The sequence below is a fragment of the Gigantopelta aegis genome, chromosome 12 (genome assembly GCF_016097555.1).
Source record: "Gigantopelta aegis isolate Gae_Host chromosome 12, Gae_host_genome, whole genome shotgun sequence".
In the NCBI taxonomy this organism is placed as follows: Eukaryota; Metazoa; Mollusca; class Gastropoda; order Neomphalida; family Peltospiridae; genus Gigantopelta; species Gigantopelta aegis.
The window spans coordinates 50,359,033-50,372,986 of record NC_054710.1 but is presented as its reverse complement, the minus strand read 5'-3'; the positions used below and the strand labels follow the sequence as shown (position 1 = coordinate 50,372,986).

General features: G+C 36.1%; 1 protein-coding gene across 1 annotated transcript in view; it reads right to left on the bottom strand.

Moving 5' to 3' along the window:
• LOC121386132 overlaps nt 1-5,807 on the bottom strand; it is a 33,034-nt gene extending 27,227 nt beyond the window's left edge. The window contains exon 1 of the mRNA XM_041516932.1: nt 5,759-5,807. The gene's annotated coding sequence lies outside the window, so the exon portion shown is untranslated. The remainder of the gene's footprint in view (nt 1-5,758) is intronic.
• Between the last annotated feature and the right edge of the window lie 8,147 nt (nt 5,808-13,954).

Sequence of the window (13,954 nt, the reverse complement as noted above, 5' to 3'; positions counted from 1 at the left end):
AAGTATATTATAGAAATTAGTTAAAATAAAATCAATATTTAATTTCAGAAATTATGCCAACATATTATGTTCGTTGCAAGGTGTAAGTTAGGTTAAATGGGGATTTCTATTTTTACATCTATTATTTTTAACTTTCTTCTGTGAAAATCCTCCACCCAAAATGTTACCATTTTTATTTCGACCAATAAAGATTACAAAGTTTTGCTTATGTAGTGAAAACATTCCCACCTACCTGTATATAACGTAAAACAATTGTTTTAGTTGACTGGGTGCGGTAAGTGACAGGTTTATCTCATCTTGCAAGTGACAGGATTCCCACCTACCTGTATATAACGTAAACCAATTGTTTTAGTTGACTGGGTGCGGTAAGTGACAGGTTTATCTCATCTTGCAAGTCACAGGATTCCCACCTACCTGTATATAACGTAAACCAATTGTTTTAGTTGACTGGGTGCGGTAAGTGACAGGTTTATCTCATCTTGCAAGTCACAGGATTCCCACCTACCTGTATATAACGTAAACCAATTGTTTTAGTTGACTGGGTGCGGTAAGTGACAGGTTTATCTCATGTTGCAAGTCACAGGATTCCCACCTACCTGTATATAACGTAAACCAATTGTTTTAGTTGACTGGGTGCTGTAAGTGACAGGTTTATCTCATCTTGCAAGTCACAGGATTCCCACCTACCTGTATATAACGTAAACCAATTGTTTTAGTTGACTGGGTGCGGTAAGTGACAGGTTTGTCTCATCTTGCAAGTCACAGGATTCCCACCTACCTGTATATAACGTAAACCAATTGTTTTAGTTGACTGGGTGCGGTAAGTGACAGGTTTTTCTCATCTTGCAAGTCACAGGATTCCCACCTACCTGTATATAACGTAAACCAATTGTTTTAGTTGACTGGGTGCGGTAAGTGACAGGTTTATCTCATGTTGCAAGTCACAGGATTCCCACCTACCTGTATATAACGTAAACCAATTGTTTTAGTTGACTGGGTGCTGTAAGTGACAGGTTTATCTCATCTTGCAAGTCACAGGATTCCCACCTACCTGTATATAACGTAAACCAATTGTTTTAGTTGACTGGGTGCGGTAAGTGACAGGTTTGTCTCATCTTGCAAGTCACAGGATTTCCACCTACCTGTATATAACGTAAACCAATTGTTTTAGTTGACTGGGTGCGGTAAGTGACAGGTTTTTCTCATCTTGCAAGTCACAGGATTCCCACCTACCTGTATATAACGTAAACCAATTGTTTTAGTTGACTGGGTGCGGTAAGTGACAGGTTTATCTCATCTTGCAAGTCACAGGATTCCCACCTACCTGTATATAACGTAAACCTATTGTTTTAGTTGACTGGGTGCGGTAAGTGACAGGTTTATCTCATCTTGCAAGTCACAGGATTCCCAATTTTATGGGAAACACTTTTTCAGTTATATGCCCTGTGATCATCGAAACCGTTACGATCAAGAACGTATCTCTGCACAGTTGTGGGCAGTTGTGACCCAGATTCATGATGCGGACAGTCAAACTATTTTGCCAATGAAACCTGTTGAAGGGACATTCCTGAGTTTGCTGCAATTTTTAAGATGTTATCGACTAACAGAGACTTTTTAACGATTGTAATTACATATCAAATATATTTTTCTGCATAAAATATTAGTGGCTGTATATTAAACGTGTTTTTGACCGTTCTAATATTTGTACTAGGTAAAATTTTATTTTATTTCCTAAAAACTATTTTTTTCTTACGTACGAAATTATTTTTAGACAAAATCCAGTTTGGGCTTCTTACAAATATTGAGATGACTAGAAACACATTGATTATACAGACACTGATATTCTAAACAAGAAAACATATTTAATATGCAAGTTTAATCGTAGAAATATTTTATTAGTCGGAAACATCTTACAATGCAGCAAACTCGGGAATGTCCCTTTAAACATACAGACTGTTGATGTATTTCATCAAAATTTGCCACGACAGACTGACAAAGTCAAAAGTATCGCAGTTTCGTTTGGTCTCGATAAAAAGAGGATATTTCATGTTTTTTGTCAAATATGATTTATATCTCATGGAGTGAAGTTTATAATCATATCATTTTTTATTATTATATAAAGGCATATTTTGAAAACAATACATAATACTAGATACTAATTTGAATAAATACAAGTATATGTAATGGTTTAAGACAATCAATCCCCCACGAAGTACCCAACTACCTACCAAATTTCATCTAAATCGGCCCAGAATCGTTGTTACAAGACAATAATAATAATAATAATAATAATAATAATAATAATAAATAATAAATAAATAAATAAATAAATAAAAATTAAAAACCCCCACCTGAAAAGCATATAAAGACTATGCAATGCCGGAATGTTTCTTAATGTTCAAAGAAATGGACAAGTATTAGGTTTAGAGTTAGAAATATTAACGTTATAAACTTGCACCCTCCGTCAAATTGACCTAAGGCCATGAGAATGAAAGTTATAGATTTGCGTCCACCGCCCGCATGCTGTGAAAGGTACCGCTGAAAATGTTCATTATTTACAAAATGTTTCATTATTTGCACAAAAAAGGCACTTGATTATCAGCACACAAATTCAAGTGCGAGGACTGCCTTGATCCACCAATCCAAAGGAGACACTGAATCTAATAGGCCCTAGCTAGCTAGTTAGAGCTCAATTAAAATGAAATTAACAATGTTCAATAGTTTATATTCCACCTTCAAACATGTCAAAGACCTCATTTGGACTTGAATCTACCATGGAAATAATAGATCAATAAAAATAATGAATAATGAAAAATGAAAAAAAGCCTCATGTGTTTTTAAAATTGTTCGGACGCAAATCTATAACTTTCATTCGCTTGGCCTAAACACAGTATGTATGAAACCAAAATTATGTTCAGCATATTTCTGGCTGACAGGAACATATTTTAGAATACACACCTTCACTAATACATGAAATTCAATAGTAATTACAATTCAGGCCTCGAAATTCGGTGTTAAACGGACAGGCTATAATAGCCTTTAAAAATCTAGGAAATGAAGGGCACCTAAGCTAACCTAAAAGGCACAAAGGCTACGTTCATACATTTTCAAAGGGCACTAAGGCAGTCTTTTTTAGGAAGTCAATTTAACCCCCAAAAAACTTGTATCTGTAATTCTGTTAAATTGATCATTCATCAATAAATCGTAAAGTATTGTAGTGGTGTCATTAAACAAAACAGTATTTTAATTTTTTTGTGGTGTCCTTAAAGACAACTTTGGTGGGGAGAGATTATGACGTATCTGGTCTCCTTGAACAAACACTGCTGCTGTTCCATCTCATTACAGCAGGTAATGGATTAAAGTCCACTGGTTTCGGACCATTTGAGCAGATGGAGTATGACTGAAAGAAAATTATATTTGAATGGCTGGACAATTATGTTAAAGTCTTAACATTAAAGAAATAAAATAAAATAATCTATAATAAAAGTAGATATGTTAATTTTATCTATTAGTTTGTGAAGGTATCTCCAGAGAATCACTGTAGAATACAGGTACTAAGTTTCAGAATTAACTAATCAAGATTTCTATTTCAATTTTACAATCTCATTAATTAAAAAAAAAACCCACCCCAAAAACCCCAAGTTTTTACAAGTTTACTCATCTTTATTTTGTGGAGACTACCAAGAGAATATGTGTATTACGTTTCAGAACAATACAATCAAAGCTTTAGGAAAAGGGATGAAATGTTCAGTGTTAAATTATTTGAAATACAAATAATTAAATAAATAAATGTTCAAACCAAATCATTTAGTTTAAAAAAAAGTTTAATCTTTATATTATTTTTGTTGTAAATTCTATATTTAACAATAATAAAAAAATCCACCCTAATTTCAACTTTTTCTCCAACAAACATAATTGTAATAACAAGATTGACCAAATGACCCATTTAATTATAGAATAAAAAGTGTGGAGCAGCGATGGTTTTTATACACCCCCACCCCACTTTTTGGCACCTTCTTTCGCCGTGCCCTGGACCCAATCACTGGCGTTGTTAGAGACTGGACCCAGACTAGACATGCCTGGACGTTGAATGGATATGAGCATAACTAATTTGTTTGAAATTGGAATCATTAACACGTTCTCTTATTAGGTACCACGGTAATTGGTGACACACGAGATCGCATGACAGTACGGTAACGTGTGTGGCGATTAAACGGCTTTTATTAGAAACTGCTAAATACTGTAGGCCTATAGAGGAAAATATATCGTATTATCGTAACTTCAGTCATCTCATACATTGTAGATTTATTTTCCAAAAACAACAACGTGCGATCTCAACAAAACAATCAAGGATTTCTCGATGCCACATGCACATACTACAAGTCATCGCGGTTTTTTCCGCATGCAAAGGTGAAGGTCATTTGAAGAAGAAGTGGTACAATGTTCGTTGTTGGCTCCTGCTTAGGCCTTAGTACCCAGAGTTTGTTAATATACACGGGTGTAGCCTGTAGGAAGATACCAAAAAGTGGGGTGGGTGGGCACACAGACACACGTATAACATTAATATATAAACCATCGATGCTGCTACAAAGTAACCCCTTCCCCGCTTCCTACACCAGTGATGTAGGCCTATAGGCCTATCAACTGCTGAGCATGGGTAATAATTAAATAAACGAAATATTCAAGAATAACCACAAACATTAAATAGTTCACATTTATTTCAGTGTTTCAGTTAATTGGGAATAAATTAATCTGGGTGATTTTAGCATGGGTCCGTTCAATAGGCTAATAAACATTAACACTATAAGTCCGTCCCACAGGGAACGCCTTTTTTATTACTAAGAGAAATTTACTACAAGTTATTCATTTCTAAGCCGATTGATTTGTAAATTGCACACAAAATTAGTATTGTTTTGTTATTTCCAATACACGTTTACTTTTCTTGTTACGTCAAACAAAACTGAAATTAATAGCAAAAAACATTTTTTTATAGAATGATGGGACAGACTTTTTTTTTTATAATTTCAAAATTTGTCATGAAGAATATCAATAACAACAGCCCCAAGTTCAGCCAGCAAACGTTTGTCTAACGTTCGTGATCTATTTGATTGGTTCTCAACGTGGCCATTTGGTTTATTGTGAAGCGCACAAACCAGTCTAGCGGACGTTTTTCCGCTCGGTCTGGTTGAACGCAGCTGACATTTAAATAGCTAATAATAATAATAATAATTTTTACCTGAAATAATGAAAAAGTTTTGACAATCTTTGTCTTCTTTAGTCTTCTTTTTCTTCTAGGCATGCTTTAGCCTATTTCGAAAAAAAAAAAAATTGCCCCGGGATTCTTTTTCGGCTATTTACGTTTTTTTTTCGTAAATGTACGACGTTAAATTTACGGTTTTTTTTTTTTTCCCGTAATGCTGTACGTTTCAACCGTAATTTATGTGTTACGTTCGATGTGCAATTATAATACATGACAAAGAAACTGTATACAAACACTATCGAGAAACATCGAATTTGTGCATGTTTAATGTTTTAAAATAAAAGTTAGGGTTATACAAGTTTAAAAAAAAAAAAACATAGGCCTACACAAAAGGGGCACCACAGAGGGTAATTAGAAGGGCACTGTTATTCATAGCCGTAAAGTAACTGGTATTTTTGATATCACGGCAAAGGCACAAGGCAGTACGGCAAATGCCGTGGAGCCGTCGTGAATTTCGAATGTAATTTGCATTGTACTTTATGTAATATGCTTACTTACTTTTCAGTTGATCGATTAAAAAACGCGGCTACACCAACTAGTATTCTTCCTGTCCTGCGCAGCAGAGCATGTACAAATGGGGTGTTGGTAAAAAGCGGACCGGGCCGCAACGGATCGGAACCAGATACCTATTGCACGTTTGTGTGTGTGTGTGTGTGCGTGCGTGCGTGCGTGCGTGCGTGCGGGTTTGTTTTTAGTTTTTTGTTTGTTTTGGGGGATCATGATATGTTTTGTTAGTTTCTGTATTTTTTATTATATTATATAATGTCACATCGCATCGTATCGCGTCGCGTCACCTCACGTCACATCACATCACATCACATCATATTATATTATATTAATATTGATATTAATATTAATTTAATTGATTATTCTTTTTTCCCCTGTTAAAGGAACATCCCTGAGTTTGCTGCATTGTAAGATGTGTCCTACTAATAAACTATTTCTACGATTAAACTTGCATATTAAATATATTTTCTTGTTTAGAATATCAGTGTCTGTATATTCAATGTGTTTCTGGTTGTCTCAATATTTGTAAGAAACCCAAACTGGATTTTGTCTTCAAATAATTTCGTACGTATGAAAAAACTATATTTTAGGAAATAAGATGGAATTTAACCTTGTACAAATATTAGAACGATCAGAAACACGTTTAATATACAACCACTAATATTTTATGTAGAAAAATATATTTGATATGTAATTACAATCGTTAAAAAGTCACTGTTAGTCGATAATATCTTAAAAAGGGCAGCAAACTCAGGAATGTCCCTTTAATAAAAACTGTTAATATCGCAGTTAAAATATTTGAGAAAACATATATAACGTACCCCAAAGTGGTGCATTTATTTCTTGTTCTTAAATGAGTGCCCTTATGAATAAGAAAGTCGCCGCTGTAACATGGGCTGTACGTAAAACATACTGTTACACACCTAATAGTTAGTGTTTATGTCGTGAAACAAAACATTGCTTTCGTTTCCGAAAGCATTTAGTAAATCATAATACACTAAACTGTAAACTGCAATAATTGTTGCATCTTGTGAGGTGTGGGAGACAAAGCTGAGTGCTAGAACATAACGCAGTCTAATCTATTTGACATTTAAAAAAACCAACAATGGCGTGTTATAAGACAATTTAGACTTTGCGTGCGGTACGTATATGTGCATGTGGTTGTTTTTGTTTTGTTTTGTGGGTGTTTTCTTATTTTTCCTTTTTCTTTTTTTTTTGGTGTGTGTGTGTGTGTGTGTGTGTGTGTGTGTGTGGGGGGGGGGGTGATGGTGGAGCGTCGTTGCTGTTTTCTACTCCGTTTAGGATATTTGTAGGGATAAAACCATTTATGGGTAAAGTTGATAAAAAATAATAATAAAAAAAAAATCATAAATAAACAATAAAGGTATTCAAATCCTTACTTTAATCGCTTTTAAAATGGGGGGGGGGGCGTATCATGTGGGTTGAAACGCTGCATATACTACATTTAGCCTCAAACGCTATGAAAGGTACAAATCTTCAAAGCTTGAGAAAACATGTATTAGAAATTGTAAAATTTGGGCTTCGCGTGTAACTCTTATTTATGAATTGGCTTTATAGAAGCCTGGGGAAATTAATTATCTTCCCAAGTTATCAAACAACGCCTTAGAGTTCAATACAAACATGATAGCCAGATGATTTACATCCTCACGTCTATCACTGTATTGTCACTATAAACAAGATTATACAAAATGTATATTATTCTGCTTCAGCCAAAGACTGATTACAGCTTTGACAAATAGTCATTGACTGATTATTTATTTATTTATAAAAATTATGATTTATTTATCATCCTACAAATGACTATGGACCCCCCCCCCCCCCCAAAAAAAAAAAAAAAAAAAAAAAAAGAAAGAAGAAAGTACATCATAAACCAATAGCATAAAAACATTTTTTTTAGGTATTAAAAAAAATTAACTAAAGAGGGAATGCTTTCTTAACGATTCGTGTTTCTTAACTATTCACTGTTTAATTAAACGACGTGCCAAACACATTTTAATTACGGTTATATTGGCGTCGGACATATGGTTAAGAACCACAAATACCAAGAGAGGAAACCCGCTGCCGCCATTCAATGGGCTACTCCTACCCCCCAAAAACAAGGCTTCTTTTATATTGACTGACCCATAGATAAGCCATTACATGCCATGGTATTTCATATACCAGTCGTGGGGCATTGGTTGTGACGGGGTTTTTGAAACGTAATAAAGTTGTGGGGTTTTTTTGTGTTGACGTGGGGTAGGAAACGTTCCATACTGAATCGTAAGACTAATAATGATTTGAAGAAGCGAGTCGGTTATGACAACACAAAGAGATACACTTTTTTTTTTTAATCAAAGCTACTTTGATGTTCCCCAGTTCATATATGATTTGTCCATTCCATTCTTGAGAGGGTAATGTTTCTTAAACATATGGACACTTCGCCATATACTCTTCTTTTGCTTTCTCTCTCTTTTTATATAAACATAAAAGGGGCAATGAACAGAAACCCAACCACCACCCCCACCCCCCCCCCCCCCACCCCCGAAAAAAAAAATCCTACCAAAATGTTTGTTAAAACGTAGTAGTAGTAGTAGTAGTAGTAGTAGCAGCAGCAGTAGAAGTGGTTGCAGAAGTGGTAACATCAGTATCAGCAGCAGCAAATCGCAACCCCCCCCCCAAAAAAAAACCCCAAAAACCCCCAAACAAACAAAAAAAACAACAACAACAAACAACAACACACAAACAAACAACAAAAAACAAAAACAACAACCAATTGCATTAGCTATCTGATTCCGTTCCGTTCCATTCCATTCCGTTCCGGTCCTGTCCGTTCCGGTCCGCGTTTTACAAAGAAAAAGATGTTTGTAGCGGCTTTGTTCAGACGCCGTTCCGTATGTTTACCGCTAATGTCCCTATTGGCTATGGTCGGCGACAGTCACTTTTCGGACCTTCATTTTGGCTTCGTACACAACAAATGGAACATATTCAACGGTAATATTTTGACATGATATATTTGGCAAAAGGTACTTTTTATTTCTTTCATCTTTTAAAATAAGCCCGACCTGTAAACAACGTTGTATGCTTGCTATAGAAATATGACGGGTTACGGTTAGGGGCCATCCATAGTTTTCAACATTTTCACAAGTGTACAAAGAGTACGCTTTTGACAACCCCCTCCCCCCCCCCCCCCCTAAAAGTGTACATCCCCAAAATGAAAAATGTTGATCGATATTTTTCACTTTCAAAAGAACTGTACACTGGCCCATAACACCACCCCCCCCCCCTCCCCCTCCTGCGTACGGTTTGTACGCTCGTGAAAATGTTGATAATTATGGACTGCCCCTTAGTAGACCTATTTTAATTTTAATTTGGTGAAGTATCGTAATTACCGGCCTCGGTGGCGTCGTGGCAGGCCATCGGTCTACAGGCTGGTAGGTACTGGGTTCGGATCCCAGTCGAGGCATGGAATTTTTAATCCAGATACCGACTCCAAACCCTGAGTGAGTGCTCCGCAAGGCTCAATGGGTAGGTGTAAACCACTTGCACCGACCAGTGATCCATAACTGGTTCAACAAAGGCCATGGTTTGTGCTATCCTGCCTGTGGGAAGCGCAAATAAAAGATCCCTTGCTGCCTGTCGTGAAAAAGAGTAGCCTATGTGGCGACAGCGGGTTTCCTCTAAAAACAGTGTCAGAATGACCATATGTTTGACGTCCAATAGCCGATGATAAGATTAAAAATCACTGTGCTCTAGTGGCGTCGTTAAATAAAACAAACTTTACTTTTAACTTTAGTATCGTAATTATATAGCTAAATTCGAATTTGAATGACGTCAGTATTCCATTCACGTTACTTTGAATCTCCTTACAATAACCATAAACTGGGTACACGACGTTTCTGTTTTTAAAATGCTGGAAAAAATTTCAATGCAAAATTGCTACTGATTTTTATTTTAAAAAAAATTAACATTACTAATGCATCTGAATGTGTTTCAAGAAAATCTTGTGATTAAAAAATAGTACCTTTTACGAAATATGGATTTGAAGTGAAATTACCGTAAGATATGCTTACGAAAGCTAAGATTCCTACGCGGTATGCGAATGCGACAAAAAATGGAAAACATGTAAATACAACAGCTTGATTCCATATGTCCGACTGCGAATGCGATTTGCGTAGAGGGCAAACTTGATCACTCAGTGTAGCGATTGGTGCGAATACGTACACAAAATCGGATGGGAGAATCTCGAATTTTACGTCATGGAATGGGATTTCCCAAAGAAAGTGGGCCAGAAGGAACCGAGTGAATATGCCGAAGAGTACCGTTTCCGACACAAATTGCGAAAAGTTCATCGAGTTGGTTCGCCAACGTCCAATATTGTACGACCTAACATGTCCCGAACACAAGGATGCGTAGGGGATGTACAATATTTGGGAGAGCATTTCAACAAGAACACGAGATGTCTCGTAAATAACTTCAGGGTATTAAGACAACGGTGGCCCATAATATCTATTTTGTTTACTTATTTTATTATATTTCTATATTTTACACCGCGGAATTAACGTTTCTCTCATTCTTACGTATGTAAGATATCCCAGGAAGAAAGACTGAAAACGCAAGGGTTAGGCGGGTCAATATAGCGCCAAAATACCCATACATAAACAAAATTGCAGCAAAATGTTTTATTGCCATTTTTTGTACTTTCAGACATATTGAATAACATATTAAAAGTTAGACAGAAATGGAGCACGGGAAAGCAAAAAATCTGATGTTAAAAAAAAGAACTGCCGGTGCCTTATTTTGCTATATTTCACTGTTTTCAAAGCGTTACCCAGAGGTTTTAAATGTAATATTATGTATTCTGTACTTAAGGTGATCTTAACGCTAAGATCGCTCCATGGAACGAGTCCCTGAATCAGTTAGCGTACTTGCCATGTGTACTTGACCTTATTTTCAACTGTTAAGCCGCGCACATGGCCAGGTGTCCTTTGCTGGACCAGGAATTCCTCATTAAAATTAATTTTAAAAACCATGTCTTGCCCAATCAGTCAGGGGCCAACAACATAAAGGTTGTTTAGTTTAACTGACCCATGCAGGGCATTGTACAGGGGGGTGGGGGGGGGGGGTGGGGTGGCGTAGACTGTGCTAAGCGATGTTTATAGAACAGTTCTCCGGACAATATATTTTTTAAAATCGCTTACATCAGGGGCAGTTCAAGGAACCCACCTCTCCACCCCCACCCTATACACATTCTTGACCAGGCTGCAACATGTAAGGGCCAAATTTTAAAACTCTATTTTCTAGAAATTTGTAATGTTCATTAGTATTGGCTGCTACATTCAAGAATGTGGCACAATGATGAATTTACTAAAAATGACAACAAAAAAAACCCATTTGCACTAGTGATTGCTTAACAGATGATTACAATAAATGTCTTTGGGAAACTGGCCCCGAGTCACCAATAGATTAGCTGTATCAACGTTTTAATAAACCTTGTATATTAGACCTTAAAATTTACAGGGCAGGTTTCCCATAGGGTGGCTGTCTGCCACTTTTAAGGCGTATAACAATATAATGTGAATTGTTCATTGTCCATTTAACTAACAAGAATATTCATCAATGGTTTAGAAAATGTGTCTTTTAAGAGATTATCCACAAATATTTTTAAAGTAATTCATTTCGTTTTAGCTGAACATACTTGTCTCACGGAATAAACTAAAATGTTTAAAATCTGGGACATGATTCATACGTTCAACAACATTTACTTCATCCCAAGATAACTGGGATTCATGTGAAATGAAGCCCATAAGTTTAAAAACAGGAACATTCGCCGCATTTAATACTATTGACATGAATTCAGATAATATCTTAATAGAAATGTTCCCTGGGAGAACAAATGACGTCTGATTTACTGTGTAACTGGAGGAAATTTTATAACGAGAGATTTTAAAAGAAATTTAAGTAAATATTCATCATCATGTTTGCTCTCATTACATAAATAACACTAACAATGAAATAAAATAAAATAAACAAATAAACCTACATACTAATCGATACCATACATAATTTTTGTGTAATTAATAACTCGATAATATGAAACCTGTGCAGTGGCTTCCCAGACTCCATTACCTAAAAACCGAAATTTTACATGAAGTAAACATCAGGTATCCATTAAAATAACCCGAAGCAGACAGATATCTTATGGCGTCGGGTGTACCTCCTCCCCTTTCCTCGACTATGAAACAGCTAGGTGTCTAGAATGTATATAAGCACTGCCCTTCATCAGATGAAATTAAAATTAATAACTGTGCCTCCTGTCCTACATAATGGTATTGAAACACGTGTTGCCTTGTCATTGAATGCTATTACATGTACATGTATGTTGTCTGCTGCTACCCTAACTTGGACTTTTCCCCTTTATATATGTCCATGTATAACATTTTTTTTTTCAGCTTCTTAATGTGAGTCCCAGTCTTAATTTTATATAAACCTTTATCTTCTCCAAAATGGTATTTTGTTTAGGCTTGGACCTTAAATGTGAAAATTCCTGGTAGGCCTACACTTCTTTTCTGGTATGATAGCTTTTTTCTTGATCACCAGTTGAATACATATATGTACATATATACAATATAGACACTTTGGCACTAACAATTTACCTTTACCTGATAGAAAAGGTTGGAATATGATAGGGATAAACATAATCATTTGGAAGGTTTTCATAACAGATAAACAGTGGTTTTTAACTACGTGTTTTACTTATTTGACATTTTCCATATTTTCCATTGCCTGGACATGTAAGAGGTTTTGACAACAAAAAGATAATAGATTTCTGCTTCTGAAAGAATAAAAAAGTGAAAATCGCCAAAACTGCACATACACGGTTTTCTTAGTTCAGCGACAACATGTTGTGCAAAAAAAAGTTGCAAGAGCTAAGTCTTTCGTCACGCCTGAAAGATTGCCACCAACCACCTCGGCCTGTAAAATTCACTCCCTGCGGACTTACTATCAAATTATGGGGTGGATGGGCTGTAATAATGCCATGGAGCCGTCTGAGTGGGGATGGAAGTTAGAAGGTGAAAAACTAATTCCGGTGATGACAGACAAAAGCCCTGCTCCAGAGGCACTTATTCAGATCATTCACATGGCTTGGCTAGGTTTTTAACGTGGTTTCGAACACGCCTATCTCGAGTCCGGCTTCCGATAAGATCGGGGGTCTGACTCGGGACAGGAAATACCTAAATATAGGGACGATTTAAAAATTTCAAAAATTATGACCAAAAAATAATAAAATAATGGTTAATAAATTTTGACTGCGTCCTTAAACTTATATACACTTAATCTATAATTAATTTATAAATATTTTGACGCTATTTTAGATGGGGTGGTCTAAACTAAAATTAAATTAAAAATATAAAATGAATTAATACCCCAGAGGTTAGGAGGAAGGGTAGGAGGGTTGGACCCAGCCCACAGAAAAGTTATTTTAGAAAAGTTTAAACGTTAAAAGAATTACCAATCATATTTCAAACCTTGGTGTGACCAAACGAAGGCCGGGGAAGAGGGGAGGCCAGAACCTACACTGAACCTAAAGCCAAAGATGATTCACTGCAACTGTTCTGGAGGGCGCACTACTCAAAAGTGTACCTGCAGAAAGCATGAGATGGAATGCACCAGTGCATGTGGGCATTTCAACTTATTTTTTTGCTTATATCCAATTAAGGTTCAAGCACACTGTCCTGGGCACACACCTCAGCTATCTCAGCATAATTTTTTTTCACACAGATTGTGTTTAGGTAAATTTGACGGAGGGTGCATCTTTTTAAACATTATTATTTCTAACACTAAACCTAATACTTGTCCACTTCTTTGAAAAATAAGAAACATTCTGATGTTGAATAGTCATTATAGGATTCCGGGTCGTTTCGCCCTAAAAAAAACCCAGTTCGAACCCGGCGTTGTTTCGCCCTTAGTCCTATTCACCCAGGCTTGGTTCGCCCTAAATCTCATTTGTGCCAAGTCGTTTCGCCCCCATCAAAATAAAAATATCTATTATAGTTTTGAAGTTTTTTTTGCCCATCTGTTTATTCATTATTCATTACCAAACATTAGGTAATTTTTGGTTTTTAGATGTTAGCTTTGCCAGCTGTTTACTTTATGTAAGGCGTTTGAACCTTAGCTGGGTATGTAGTA